Genomic DNA, 15,088 nt, shown 5'->3' with positions numbered 1-15,088 from the left:
GCACCAGAGCAACATGACTGCAGCCCTCTTCCCATACATAAACTTTTGGTTGTGTCGAATGTTCATGTCTTTGGGAAGGCTGGGCAAGATAACTGTTATTACCAAACAGTTATTGAAGGAGTATGGGCATCTTTATTCAGCTTCCCAAGATCAGTTTTGTTTTCTTTTCAGCTTCAAATCCTGTAGTAGCATCCAGCAGAATTTTAATCTTCACATATTTTTTGGTAATAATAAGAGTGGTCGAATGTCTAGATGAATAGTAACTTTTTTATTGTTTAGTGCATATAAAGTAATCAACTTTGCAAGCAGTCTTTCAACCTACCATTTGGCACATAAAGCTTCTATGCAGCCCTTTGTGTTTCCATGGTTACAGACTACAAATAAACTATGTGTAGTCTGATCCTCCTTTACATCATTCGCTTTCTATTTTACTTATCTACAGACAAATAGAAGAGAGTAAAGTCCCTATTACACTAAACAATTATCGGCACTAATGGTTTAGCGTAATAGCCTATGTTAAAAGGCAATGATTGGCTGACATGCTCGTGATTATTTCAGCGATGCTCTACTGTGCGTCAGTCTCTGTGTAATAGAAGCAGTGGCGGTGGCGACAGGCCGCCGCTGACTTCAATGGGCTGCCCAAACAACCTAATGGTCTAATCCCCTGTTTAGATAGGGAGATGTGCAGCCGATAACTATAATTTATCGGGTAAATGAGCGTTCCTAGGGCCCATAAGGTGACCACACTCTTATGGGAAAAGTTGGCCAATCCCACTGACTTTTATGGGGCAAGTCAACTCTGCAAAAAGTATGGGGACCTCCTAGGGTGTAAGAAGTATTGGACGTGTTGAAACCCTTTTGTTCTTGGAGGACGCCAGTGCTGTCTTGCAGCGGTTAACTTCTCCAAAGAGAACGCAAGAACGTCCATGTGTATTGGGAGATTGGAAGAGCCATGGGCCCCTTTTGTACTTGACCAAATTGGTGAGGTTTATAATAAAGCCAACACTGTATTCCAGAACTAAATGGTTCTAGAGAAGGCAAAAGCTCCTATTACACGGACCGATCTGGAGGAGCAAGCGAGCGCCAACCTGTCAGATCCGCGTTCGATTGGTCCTTGTTCCCCGCTCGCTGCCAATGCTATTACGCGTGCCATCAGCGAGCAGGTAAGAGCGGGGGGCCACAGGGAGCTGTGGAAGGGGATCCGGGGGGCCCATAGGAGATACTCCCAGTCTGCCGCCTATTACATGGAGCAACAGCCAGCAGATAAGTGAAATGGTTATAATACCAGGACATTTGCCGGCAATACATGTCATTAGAAGGATACCCAGCATCCAAGTCATCACCATTGGAAAAAGTTCACATACACTTCAACCATTCTACACTAGCGCCTACCTGCTTGTTTGTTTGTTTTTTCCACAACAATAGGAGAAGGTCTTTTGTTCTGCTAGAAGATAAGCCACTGGCAGCAGGGGTCCTCCTTTCTCCGGTAATTTATGGGGAGGTTGCGAAGACTAGCCATTGTTGTCAACTCATTTTTTAATCTTCCAAAAGTAAAATTTCCGAGCATATGAGAAGCCTCAGTCCACGGATGACCACAGCAGCATAAGGGCTGGGGGCAGCATTATAGGGCTATTCGCTATTCGCTTTGTACGGTGTATAATAATAGTTCCCTGACACAAGAACACAAAAACTCCCCGTAATGGATTCAAGAACTGGTAACTTGGAACCTTGAATGTGGAAGAGGGAGAATAGAATAGACTGGTAAGATTAAACAATGCCGTATTTGGTGGATTATCGGCCATTACGGCCAATAATCATTTGTGTAATAAAAAGCAACAATCAGCCGACGTCAGCTGATCATTGTCTTTCAATGTTGAAAGACAAACGACATGGAGGACAACGATCTGCTGCCATCGCTCTGTGTAATAGCAGCGGCGGCAGCAGACCACTGCTATCCCCTATGGCTTCCCGGATGATGTAAATATTGTCTGTGAAGCCCCTCCCGCTACCCTGCAGCCCCAGCACTTACCTGCTTGCTGTCGGCGCAATCGGGGAATGAAGAGCAAGCAAGCGCTGACCTGATAGGTCTGCCCCTGATCGGCCCCTGTGGATAAAACTCTATAGGTCATAGGGAGCATTATTACTGTATGGTGGCACAGGGGGGTTATAACTCCCTGGGTGACAGTGGGCATTATTACTGTATCGTGGCACAGGGGGAATATAACTCTATGGGTCACAGGGGGCATTATTACTGTATGGCGGCACAGGGGCATTATAACTCTCTGGGTCACAGGGGGCATTATTACTGTATGGTTGCATGGGGGGGATGTAATTCTATGGGTCACAAGGGGCATTATTACTGTATAGTTGCATGGGGGGATGTAATTCTATGGGTCACAGGGGGCATTATTACTGCATGGTGGCACGGGGGGGTTATAACTCTATGGGTCACAGTGGGCATTATTACTATATGGTTGCATGGGGGGATGTAACTCTGTGGGTCACAGTGGGCATTATTACTGTATGGTGGCACGGGGGGGTTATAACTCCCTGGGTCACAGGGGGCATTATTACTGTATGTGGCACAGGGGTTATAACTCTATGGGTCACAGCGGGCACTGTACTGAAACCAACCGATTAACAATAATCTTGTATTGAATCCCCCCATCATCCTAAATTGCTTTGTTTTGCTGACCAACTACCTGGCCGTGTTTGAGACCCCTGATATAGACCAATACATGGAACTTTTTGTAAAGTTTTGTAAACTTTTGTACCCCATCAGTAATGCAAACCTGACCTTTTTTAGATAAATCTCCTACATACTCTGACGGGACTGACCTAGACCAATATTTGGAACGTTTCGTAACACGCGACACTCGACAAATAAAACTGCCCTCTTTTCGGTGATGTAAGAATGACCTTCTTAGAAATGTTCTAAGACATTGCAATTGTTCTGTATCTTGGAACCGTGATAAAGATTTAGCAAAGTGCTCTTCTCGTCGGAGGGAAAACGCTGCCCTCTGACCATGAGAAACTTTAGGCTCATTCTGCAGTTATCTGAGCCTCCGACCTGTCCCATAACTGCAGCTAATGGTGATTATTAATAAGGGTTTCAAAATACATGGGAAAATGTAATCAGAGTAGACAATAGAAGGTCCCCGGCACCCTGGGCTGTGCAAGGCAGAAGAGAAATTCCAACGAGAGACGAGAGTGACGGCTCAAGAAGATCTATTCCGCTTACAGAGACTTGTTCCTTCCTTCTGGTAACAAAGCTTCCTACAACTATATTCTGCCACATTATCATTCATAAGAAACGGGGGATTTCTTTTTCTTTTTTTTTTGGTATGGAGGCCTAGTTCACACGGGCGTTTCGGCCCCCCACGTTGCACCAAGCAGGCCATGTCGCATTATAAGGGCCAATTCACATGAATGTCTATGAGCGCAGCCTGTTATATTTTTATGTAAACAGCCACCCACACACCTTTGTGACATGATAACCAATCAATGGTGACAGAACAAGGCCTCAGTTCTTATTATTTGTCATACTGGCCGTGGCAGGGTTTCATTTTGCATATGTAAATCAGGGTGGTCGTAGACAGGCAAACGTCTCGGCGGCACCAGGGTTCCTTGGATTCCTCGAAGGAGCATCATCCTTTTCTTGTCTATGAGAAAAAAGAGAATGATTTATGTCAGGGTAGGATGAGCCCACCAGTAAACTAGGAGATCTGCTGGTGGGCCTTCAACTGCAGGCCCAGGGATCAGCCAGAAGACGACCTCATCTGGAGGTGATGCTGGAGCCAATCCCTTCCCATTGGGGTCTATTGATGGGATGATCAGCAATAACCACTTGCTAGTGATGTTATGTCCAGTCTGTATAGTGATAAGTATTAGCATATGTCCAGCTGAGCTGGGGGGTTGTCCGTCACATAATTTCCTATGGTTCACCCAGGAAACCTCAATTTAACAATGATTCATTATGCAAAAATTCACAACGTTTTTACAGAATAGAAAAGCTTAGGCGCACCAGGGACAATAATTCCAGGGATTTACCCTACAGATATATAGATCATGTACAAGTCCTAGGTAACAAACTAATATTGATATTGAGGGTAATATTGGTGAAAATAATAATGTATTTTCACGGCTCGACCACTTTGTTCTTGGAGAGATAAGCCAGACCTATTTTACCCATTTCCTAGTCCTAAAGTGGACCAGTCCAGCTCTTATGAAAAGCAATGGTTGACCCCTTGACTACTTGGTTCTAAGCAGCAGTGGCAGTTTCAGTAGTCGTAACCCCACCAATCAATTCTAGCCATATCCTTCAGAGCTTTGAGTCCCACCATAAGGTACTCTATGTTTCTGAAACATACTTCTTTAACTGGAACCTGTAATCACTGTCATGCTGCCCGAATTATGAGTCGGGGTGTTTCCCAGTGCTTTCTGCCAGCCCTACCAGCCTTGATAGGTCTCCACCCTATACCTAATAGGGAGAGGCCTAAAAATTGAGGCCGGTGGGGAGCAGATGCCAGGGACCTCTTCAATGACTTGCAGTTCAGGCAGCATGGAAGTGATGACAAGTTCCCATTCAGTTGACTATACTTTTTAGATAGTTGTCAGCTGTCAACTATCTCTCCTGATCCCCGATCTCCCAATCTCCTCTCTAATTGCGGCTTAGAGAAAGGATAAGACAACAGGCCTAAGCACTCTCCCCGATATCGGTGGGGGCGGTCAATGTTCTGCTATACACATTAGGGTCTGTTCACACTACAGATTCATGGCCATGTTGTACAGAGCCAAAAAATAAGTGTTCCTAGAGCTGAACATACACATTATAGTAAGGTTGGTTTAATCCTCTAAGGGCCCGTTCACATTACGTCACACAATGACGTAGTGTGAACAGGCTCGCGCGCCTCCGCTCTCCGCCCTTCTCCACTCAAAGAATTGACATATCTTAGAGGAGGTGACGTAGTGTGAACGGGCTCTTAGAGGGTTAAACCAACACTACTATAATGTGTATGTTCTATTTTTGTGGCTCCGTACAACATGGCCATGTTATGAAGCCTAAGGTATTGTATGCATTAAAGGGGTTTCCCGATTTAAGTTTACTCATCTACAGTAAATCGCAGAGGGGTTGACTCTCTCCAGCAGCTCCATAGAGAATGAATGGAGCTGTGGGTCATGCGCTGACCCGCAGCTCCATTCATAACAAAGGAGCTGGGGGGCCGATCTAGAGACCCCTGGGGGAATGGAGGTCAGGACTCCCCCCGCAATCTTATACTTGTCCCCTAACCTGTGGTGTGCGTCTCTTAGTGAATCTGATGGGGCAATTGGGGGCGGGGCCTAATTTACAAGAACGCCAGTCTTCCCAAATGTCCCCCTTAGAGTATACTAAAGAGTATGAGTGTGGACACAGCCTATACCAGCAGCTCGGCCCACAGAGTATTCTGCCGCGATCAGCTGTTCTGCACAGGACGCTCGGTCTGTTCGCCTACATTGTCATTACGGATATGGGGATTCTGGTTTGGAGGCGATTCAGCAGAACGCTTTGATTAGACAATGGAGAAGCCACAAACACAAAATAATGTGATTTTATTTCCAAGAAAAAATGTATAATTAGTAACAGTAAATTAGAAGCAACATTGCAGCCCTGCGCGCTCTGGACCCGGCCCAATAGATTGGCTGCCACTTCTGAGCTTTTACCATTGACCTAACCCAGACAAGCTTCAAGACCGCTCGTTTCTCCTAACATCCCTCAACGTTTTACATACATTTTTCTATCTTAGCATTTCAGCCATGAAATAGTTGATACAGAACAAGGCGGAAGCAGAAGCAAAGCCCCCGGGAAGAAGCAGAAATAAGAAAAGTCGTGAGGGGAGAGGAAAATGGGGTCAACAGTCTGCGGTAAATTGATTGATTGGTAAAATGCGTGGAAGTTTTATAACATAGGAGAAACTCGGGGCAAGTAATAGTCTATGTGATCTGTAACATAACATTTACCAAAAATGACTGCTTACCTCTCAAAACAAGTTCTCACATCTGGGCCACTAGGTGTCTCCTTTCCATGCAATCTGTTGTCCACTGCCTGTTGTTAGAAGAATTCTGTCTTAAGTAACAAGCTTAGCAAGACAGATTACAGGATTACAGTCTATTATGCTAAATTGATTGGTAAAATAAGTGGGAGTTTTACAACATAGGAGCTTCTATAACAATACCCTCTACTCTCTTAGGGTATGTGCACACTATGGAATCTGCACGGATAACTTCCAGCAGATTCTCCAGCTCGACCACCCCAAACTCATCCCCCACTCCTGCTTGAAGCTCCGCCCGACCCACAGGGTCCGTTCTATGGTTAGGCAGATTCCACCATACGCCCAAAGAAGTGGTATGTCAATTCCTTGGGCAGACGGCGGAATCTGCCTGAGCATAGAATTGAGCCTATGGGACTCAAGCAGGATCACGCACACAATCCGCTGGAAGTTATCCGCACGGATTCCATAGCGTGCACATAACCTTACTGAGGCAATACTTACCAAGGAGTAGTGATTGACTCTTTAAAGGTCCCTGACAGCTGTCCGTTATCTCTCCCGTCCACTGCCTATCCTCCCTATACTCAGAAACATTCAGCACAGCCAAGCGTTACTGTATTCTCTATGGGGAAGGATGGGGTAAGCCATATTGAGAGCACTCTAGCTGCGGCTTATCTCTCCCAAAACAAAGGGGTCAGTCGGTGATTTTCCATCACGCCTGAACCTGGCGGTGCTCATTCGGAGGAGCCACATACATGTTTGATTAACCAAAGTATAAAGTGTATGGGGACCTTTCAGTCACTTTCGCAATTCCCCGAGTAGACCCATTATAGGTTGAAATGAATAGATATGGATTCTTCTACGTATTTCTTCTTTCACCAACCGAATCGTAAATATGAGCGCGACTGATAGCGCATGAAACTGGCTGCCTTCATTAAGGTGTATATCTGTCACCTGTTGTGATGTAGTGACCTTGATCGCATTAGCTTACACACGCTGTATTGTGGCATGAAATTGGTTAGTGAGGTGTATATCCGCCTTGTGGTCACTCACATGTTGTGACGTAGTAACCTTCATCGTGTTACACGCTGTATAAGTTATGCTTTGGCCATCGGTTACAGGTAATTCATGGATGTAATGTATTTATACCTGGCACAACAAGCCTTTTATGTATGGGGTGAATGCTTCCACCAAGTTGGTTGGATTTATCTAGTTTATCCTATTGGATTACATGTGCCCCATACGGCATATACATATCGGTCAGTGTGTGCCCTCCAGAGGGCACATAACACCCATTAGTGGTTCCCTACTGGACATTGGGGAGTAGTAGGTAAGGATAGGTTCCTGAGCGGGGTTGTCCTTATTAGGGCCATAACATCGATGGCCACCCTAGGCCCCGGCCTACTTTCCTTCCTCTATATTGTTAGCACCAGGTATTGGGACTTTGGTCAATATATTAGAATAGTGTAAAATTGTGTACTTTAAAGGGGTCTTCTGATTAAAATTTACTTGTCCCCTACCCACAGTTTAAAGTAAGAGGTCACCTGCGATCTTTAGATCAGCCCCTTCCTTTTTGGCTTTGAATACAGCCATGGGTCGCCACGTGACCCACAGCTCTATTCATTCTCTATGGAGTACTGTACTTGCCTCTTTCCTACGGCTCCATAGAAATTGAATAGAGCTGTTGGTCGTGTGCCGTACTCGCAGATATATTCAAAACAAAGGAACTAGGGGCTGGCATGAAGATCGCCGGGGGCATAGAGTTTGTATCCTCCGCAGTCTCATACTTGTCCCCTATACTGTGGATAGTACGTTTTAATCATAAAACCCCTTTAATCATAAAACCCCATTGGGTAACTATTAATGGTGATTCCCATTGTTGTGTTTTTTTAATTATCTACAATAAAGGTTATATTTTTGTTTGCTCTGTGTCTTCATAAAATAGTTTTGTCCGAGAGGCTAAAAAATGCTGTGTGAGCTGCTTTCCCAAGATGTATGGAGACAGCGATCCTCTACAATAGTCTTATCTGTGGAGTCACTCCAAATATTTGGGTACTATCTAATACCTATCTACCTTCCCTCTTCCCATTAAAAACAACAGCGTGATCAGAGTACATTTGAAGCTGACCACCATCTTAAAGATAAGTTAAATGGTTGCGATTGTTTCAAACAACTTCCCACCATGTTATAGTCTATGTGATCTGTAACATATTTGTAAATACCAAAAATGAAAAAAAAAGCTCTCCCAAAGTCTTGGCCATTAGGTATCACTTTTTGGTCAAATCTGCTGTCCACTGCCTGTTGTAAGGAGAATTCTGTCTTTAGTAACAATCTTAGCAAGACAGATTACAGGAAGTGGGGAGATTAGCATGTGCTATGTGCTTTGGCCACCCATAAAGTTCTAGGTCGTTCCTTGTGTAAATACCAGTGCTGCTACTACTGTATGCTCGCAGTGCTGCAGTGTATTCTTTCCTTTCCTTCTCCCTTTAGTTTGCCATCATCACCATCACCAGCAGCGACTCTTACTGGGATCCTTTGCTGCCATGCTGCTGTTTCTTCCATTTCTGCTCACACAGCATTTTGCAAACTTACTGCACCAGTAACCCCTTCTCCCCCCACGTGACATCTATAGTACTGTAAATAACTTGCCAACACAGTACCAGGCTGTCTAGTGACTGCACTTTCTCCAGGACTATGTACTGGCATAGCAGAGAGGTGTGTGTGCTGTGCTGTGATTACCCAGAGAAGTAAGGGAAGGGAAGTGCAGGTGTGTGTACTACTGGCAAACAGCCTGGGAATGATTTTTTTTTTTAGAAATATAACAATAAAAAAAAAATACATACTCACCTGCCCTGATCCCCCACCGTTGCTGCTCCAACAGCTCCTTGTCCCCAGAGCTGTCCGCTTTTCCTGCTTCTGATGCTGACCTTGCTCAACCAATCACTGGCAGAGGCGGATAACCACTCTGACATGTGATTGGCTGAGCAGGCAGTTCCTGCAGGGTTAACACCACAGTGGATTCCTGGGAAAGAGAAATATTAGGAAATAGCCCTAACAGGTGAAGTGCAACTCCTCTGCAGACATGCCAGAGCACATATCCATTCCTGCAAAACTACTAGATCCCATACATTCCACATATAGAGACAGAACTAGCTATGTCCTCAGCCGATGCCTCATATACTCAATATCAAATCTTTTTGAACATTAATCATGAAAATTCTTTTTTTTTTTCTAAGTGGAGAAGTTGTAGCTCCAGGACCAGAACCCCACTGGCTGGGCTGTATACAGACAGGTGACACTCCGACTCCCTAGTACACAGGCTCTTATCTCAGCATGTTGTGTAATCCCAGGCTTCTTGTAGGATGAATAAATGTTACTATTTTAGCCTTAGGCCAGGGAGGGCTGCATTTCAGTCCATGAGAAAATTCGGCAGCGCGTCCTTCAAAAGCGAAAGTATTTGTTGTCTTTAATGGGAAAAATCTCTTCTTGTTGTATTTCGTTCTTTGGGTCTAGGTGGTAGAAGTCAGGTTACAGCTGCCAGTTTTGTCATGTATGGAGCCATCATATAGTGGTAGGGTCACCCATGCACTTCCGCCTTCTCCATTCCCTCTTCTGTTGCTGTGGCTCCTCCACATTGAGATCTATGTCACCATGAAGTGACATCTTTAAGACAATTCCTTTAAATTTTTGCATTGATTAAAGGTGGTGCATAGACTGCGCCATGGATACTCACTAAGCATACTCCTTGTATCATTGTATGGCACGTCCATGGGCACCCCCCATATGTTGGATAGTGCTATATTAAAAGTTAAGTTTTCTTACAAGTTAAGGCTATGTTCACACTACGTAAAAGTACGGCCGCTGTTGCCTTTGGCAACAACGGCCGTACTTTATGCGCCTGTGAACACTGCATCTACTGCAATGGGATCCCGGACGAAGCGTATACACATCGTATACACTCCGGCCGAGATCCCATGTTGACCCGCAAATAACAGACATGTCAGTTTTCTGCGGCCGCAATTCAGTGAATTGCGGCCGTAGGAAACCCTGTCAGTTCACACAATGAAGCGAGCGACTTCGGCCGCTTGCTTTATTGTGTGCAGTGGCAAGTTCTGATGCGGGCACGTGCCAATGCGCCCGCATCAGAACACTACGGCCAGAAAAATCATCCGGCCAGTATTGCAGTACCGGCCGGGATGATCCGGGCAGAGACAGGCCGTTCCATGACCTGGCCGGGTCAAGGAACGGCCGGTCTAATACAGAGTGTGCACATAGCCTAAAGCTGGTAGCCAGCAGGGGGGAAATTGATTAGTAAGTAAGTACTAACTTACCTCTCCCTGTGCCCGCAGTTAGTGGCAGGACCGGCTTTGTGAGTTGTGATGAGGCCTGTCCCGGCTCATGGACTGGTTGCTCAGCCAATCAGTGACTGGAGCGGTGCCCTGTCCCAGTCACTGACTGGCTGAGCGACCAGTCCATTAGCCGGTTCGTGACGTGTCAGCGCCAGAGATCCCGGATCCCGGCTGGGGTCCTGAGGCTGGTCCCACCGCTCACCGTGGGCACTGGGAGAGGTAAGTCAGTTCTTGTAATCAATTTTCCCCCATGCCCCTGCCGGAGTTTATAAATCGCTAGACTTCTCCTTTAAGTGTTAGACCCTCGAGGTGCAGCATAGACCCCCATATTTATATCTGAGCTGCATTCAGGATCCAGATGATGGGAATCTGAAAAGTAGTGCGAACAATTGTGCCCAATATATCCAAGGAAAAGACAAGGCGTGCCACATGGGCTAGTGTCACTTTAAAAGTTTTTTACAGATCTGTTTTGATCAGACAGGGTCAGATAGAGCTCACTTTCTGGCTTGCTGCTCTATTCATCCCGCTGCTGGAGTCTGGCTCCATAGACTACTCTGGACAGTTTCTGACATGGACAGAGGTGACAGCAGAGAGCACTGTTTCAGACTGGAAAGACTACACCACTTCCTGCAGGACATACAGCAGCTGATAAGTCCTGGAAGACTGGAGATTTATTAATAGAAACAAATAGCAAATCTCTTGCACTTTCGAAAAGAAAACAAAATTGGTGAACAACCCCTTTAAGAAAATCCCAACAAGCAAAGACTAAAGTTGTTGTTCTCCAGCACACACGTGAATCCGGGCAGGCATCACTTATGTTAATAGCCTGGTTATATAACATCTTGTTTAATGCAAGTTTAATCAGATCCGCGGGACAGGCGAGCGGGAGACAACTGTATGAGTAACCCGGAGCAGTCTATCACACAGCTGGATAGAGAGCATACAATATAGCAGTGTAGGCCGGACAGCTGTTAGAGCCGAGGCACACGCATAATCACCGTGAATGATAACCCACATGCAGAGCGGCATGGATCTGCAAATAACAAAGGGCGACATTTTATATGTGTCAGCCTGGTGAGTCCGCCCAGGGTGAAGGGAGGATAAAGAAGAGGAAAATGGGGGTGATAAATCCACCGCAGATGGAGGACTTGTCTATACGACTTATAGTATAATATATTTGGCTTGTGTTATTTGTCTATAAAAAGTTTTTACCCCCTTTTTTATGTGCTGAAATACAATGAAAACGAATCGACATATTGGGGGAGATTTATCAAAATGGTGTAAAGTAGAACTGGCCCAGTCGCCCCTAGCAACCAATCAGATTCCACCTTTCATTCCTCACAGACTCGTTAGAAAATGTAAAGTGGAATCTGATTGGTTGCTAGGGGCAACTGGGCCAGTTCTACTTTACACCAGTTTGATAAATCTTCCCCATTCTGCGTAAGTATTCACACCCCTCAGATCAACACCTATTTATAACCCGATGATCAATCAGGCAGGGTTGAATAGATAGATATGGATTTCTAAAGGCTTCCATACATAGCCGAACCAGTGGCACGGAGAGATTTAAAGGTGAGGCATAATCCCCTTTAAGAGGGCTTGAGAAGAAGGAGTCAATGGAGGGACTGAGCGCCACAAACAGGGATCCAAGTTTCACACCAAGACAGAAGTTGAGAGTTTGTTTGCAAGGAGGGGGCTCCGGAGTCAATGGGCTAGCTGAGAAAGCCAAAGATCCTGTGTGGCTAGCCCCAAAACCCCAGCCTGGTTTTATTAAAGTATTTGTCAGTAGATGTAACGTAAATTGCAGCTGACTGATTCCTTTAAGTTTCCTTCTTACAAATGTGGTCACTTTAAATAAGCAAGATCCATTTCTTCTAATATATTGGCGGGACAACGCCGCAACTGCTGATTGGCTAAGCGGAAACTGCAGGAGTCTCTGCTCAGTCAATCAGCGGTTGTAGTGGGGTCCCGCCTTGGCCTCTGATTGGCTGATTGCACATGAAGGAGTTGAAGGCAGTAGAGGCTGCCATGAGCCCAGGACAGTAGGTATAACCCTCCAAATGCGCACAGTCTGGCCCCCAGGGGGTTAAATGGGTATGCACTTATTCCCCTCAGGGCCAGACTAACTTTCTGAGGTTTTCAGGTGAACCAGATACCCTCCCCTCTGCCGAACAGGAGGAACCTGGTTAAATGTCTCTCATTGACTTTAATGGGGTTCGTTACTCAAATTTGAGCATTTTAGTGCTCCGCTTAACACTAGTATGCAGTATTCTACACACACACACACACATATATATATATATATATATATATATATATATAGTCCCTTACAGTAGTTGTATCCTGTATATTACAGATATAGTTCCTTACAGTAGTTGTATCCTGTATTCTACATATATAGTCCCTTACAGTAGTTGTATCCTGTATTCTACATATATAGTCCCTTATAGTAGTTGTATCCTGTATTCTACATATATAGTCCCTTACAGTAGTTGTATCCTGTATTCTACATACATAGTCCCTTATAGTAGTTGTATCCTATATTCTACATATATAGTCCCTCAGATGTATGTTGCATTTTGCACATAGCATCATAATTCTTAGATTTATTTATATAGTCCCTTAAAGCTGTACGCAGTATTTTACATATATAGTCCCTTGAGGCTATATTCACACTACGTATGAGTCCGGCAGTTCGTACGCAGCCATACATGTGCGGCTGAAAGTACGGCCGTGGTAAAAATAAACATGCGGCCGGATTGCGAACATGCGGGCGAAACGCGAACATACGCCCGCCGTACAGTTATGCTTCCCTAGCTTGTTTCGAAGCGATCTGAAACAGGTCATTTACTTGGAAATCTTCGCCCAGTCCAATAAAATTCACAGAACCTTTTGGATCAAAAAATCTAAATCAATTTGGCTGAAATAAGTACTCCGTACGGGACCGCATGGAAATCCACGGCCGTGAGTTGGAACATTTCCGTCCTCAAACAATGGTCTTGTTCATTTATCACGGCGCTGTATACGATCCGGCCGTAAGCTCATACGTAGTGTGCCTTGTGCGGGCGTATATCGTATACTTTCAAGCGAACGCATCAACCTCAAAACTACGTGCGTATATTCGCGGTTTGCACTACGGACGGAATCATACGCAGTGTGAACATAGCCTAAAGCTGTATGCTGTATTATACATATATAGTCCCTTAAAGCGATATGCTGTATTATACATATATAGTCCCTTAAAGCTGTATGCTGTATTATACATATATAGTCCCTTAAAGCGATATGCTGTATTATACATATATAGTCCCTTAAAGCTGTACGCAGTATTTTACATATATAGTCCGTTAAAGTTGTAGCAGTATTTTACATGTATAGCCCCCACAGTTGCGTTACATTTGCATGTATATAGCCCTTGCACAGTCGTATGTTACACTTTTTTCTTGTGCACACATGTGAGCGTGTCTCAGCGACCGAGCGCCCAGCTACACCCTTCACTTGTTTCCCTCTTTTATCTTGCAAGGACACATTTCCTAATGACTCTGCTGATAAACAAAGAGGGTTTAATGTGAACAGCGACGAAAGCAGTGAGAAGCTCTTGTTCTCTTTCCTCCACTCGGTGATTCTTTTTATTTTTATTAATCAGAGCTCCTATAACCCTGCGGCCTTTATATTCACTTTCATTTCTCTGTGTGTGATCCTGTCATGCATGGCTGGGCCTATGACCCGGGCTACACGTGTTGCTGCCATGGATTGCTGCGCACGCTGCTGCCACCTCTTGGAGGTTGGAGGAAGTGACCATGTGAACTTAGAGGAGACACAGAAGGAATTCATGGAATGTACAGCGCTCCTGTAATCAGAAGGATAGTGAAACCTCTAAGACTGTGCCTGTGCTGACCGCACTGTATGAGGCTTACAATTACTGGCTGAATATATACGGCCGATGTGCACCAGTGGTCTGCAACCGGCTGTTGCGAAACTACAATTTCCAGCATGCACTGTCAGATGCGAGTTATCAGGTGATGCTGGGAGTTGTAGTTCTGCAAAAGCTTTAGAGTCATGCGTTGCATATCTGTCATTCCTGAAGAACAATGAGGATGAGCGGCTATCAGACACCTATGACACCACTGCTTTCGGGCAACTATTTCTTACTTTTCTAGAGGATACCATTAAAAGGCTGACAAAACGTCCTGTCTGTAGGAGTATGGCCAAAGAGGACGTATAATTGTGACAGCACCGATACAGATCCCCTCTTTGTAAGCCTGAGTGGAGTTAATATTAGGAAAAGTGGCGCCCCATTGGCCGAACTTGGTTGGTCCATGTATTACATGGCTGCCCATTCATTTGAAGGGGTTGTTGCAGGGGAAATAAGTGGTCATACATACAGAAGGTGGGCCCACAGCTAAGAGAAATAAGAGATCATCCATAGAGAAGCTCGGCCCAATGCTATGGGAAATAAGGGATTGTCCATAGAGTAGCTCAGTCCAACGCGAGGGAAAATAAGAGATTACCCATAGAGAAGCTCGGTCCAACGCTAGAGGAAATAAGAAGTCATCCATAGAGAAGCTCAGTCCAACACTAGGGAAAATAAGTGGTCACACATAGAGAAGCTCGGCCCAATGCTATGGGAAATAAGGGATTGTCCATAGAGTAGCTCAGTCCAACGCGAGGGAAAATAAGAGATTACCCATAGAGAAGCTCGGTCCAACGCTA

This window comes from Dendropsophus ebraccatus, chromosome 4 (assembly GCF_027789765.1).
Source record: "Dendropsophus ebraccatus isolate aDenEbr1 chromosome 4, aDenEbr1.pat, whole genome shotgun sequence".
NCBI classification, from domain to species: domain Eukaryota; kingdom Metazoa; phylum Chordata; class Amphibia; order Anura; family Hylidae; genus Dendropsophus; species Dendropsophus ebraccatus.
The sequence above is the reverse complement of the archived record's forward strand: the minus strand, read 5'-3'. Positions refer to the sequence as shown.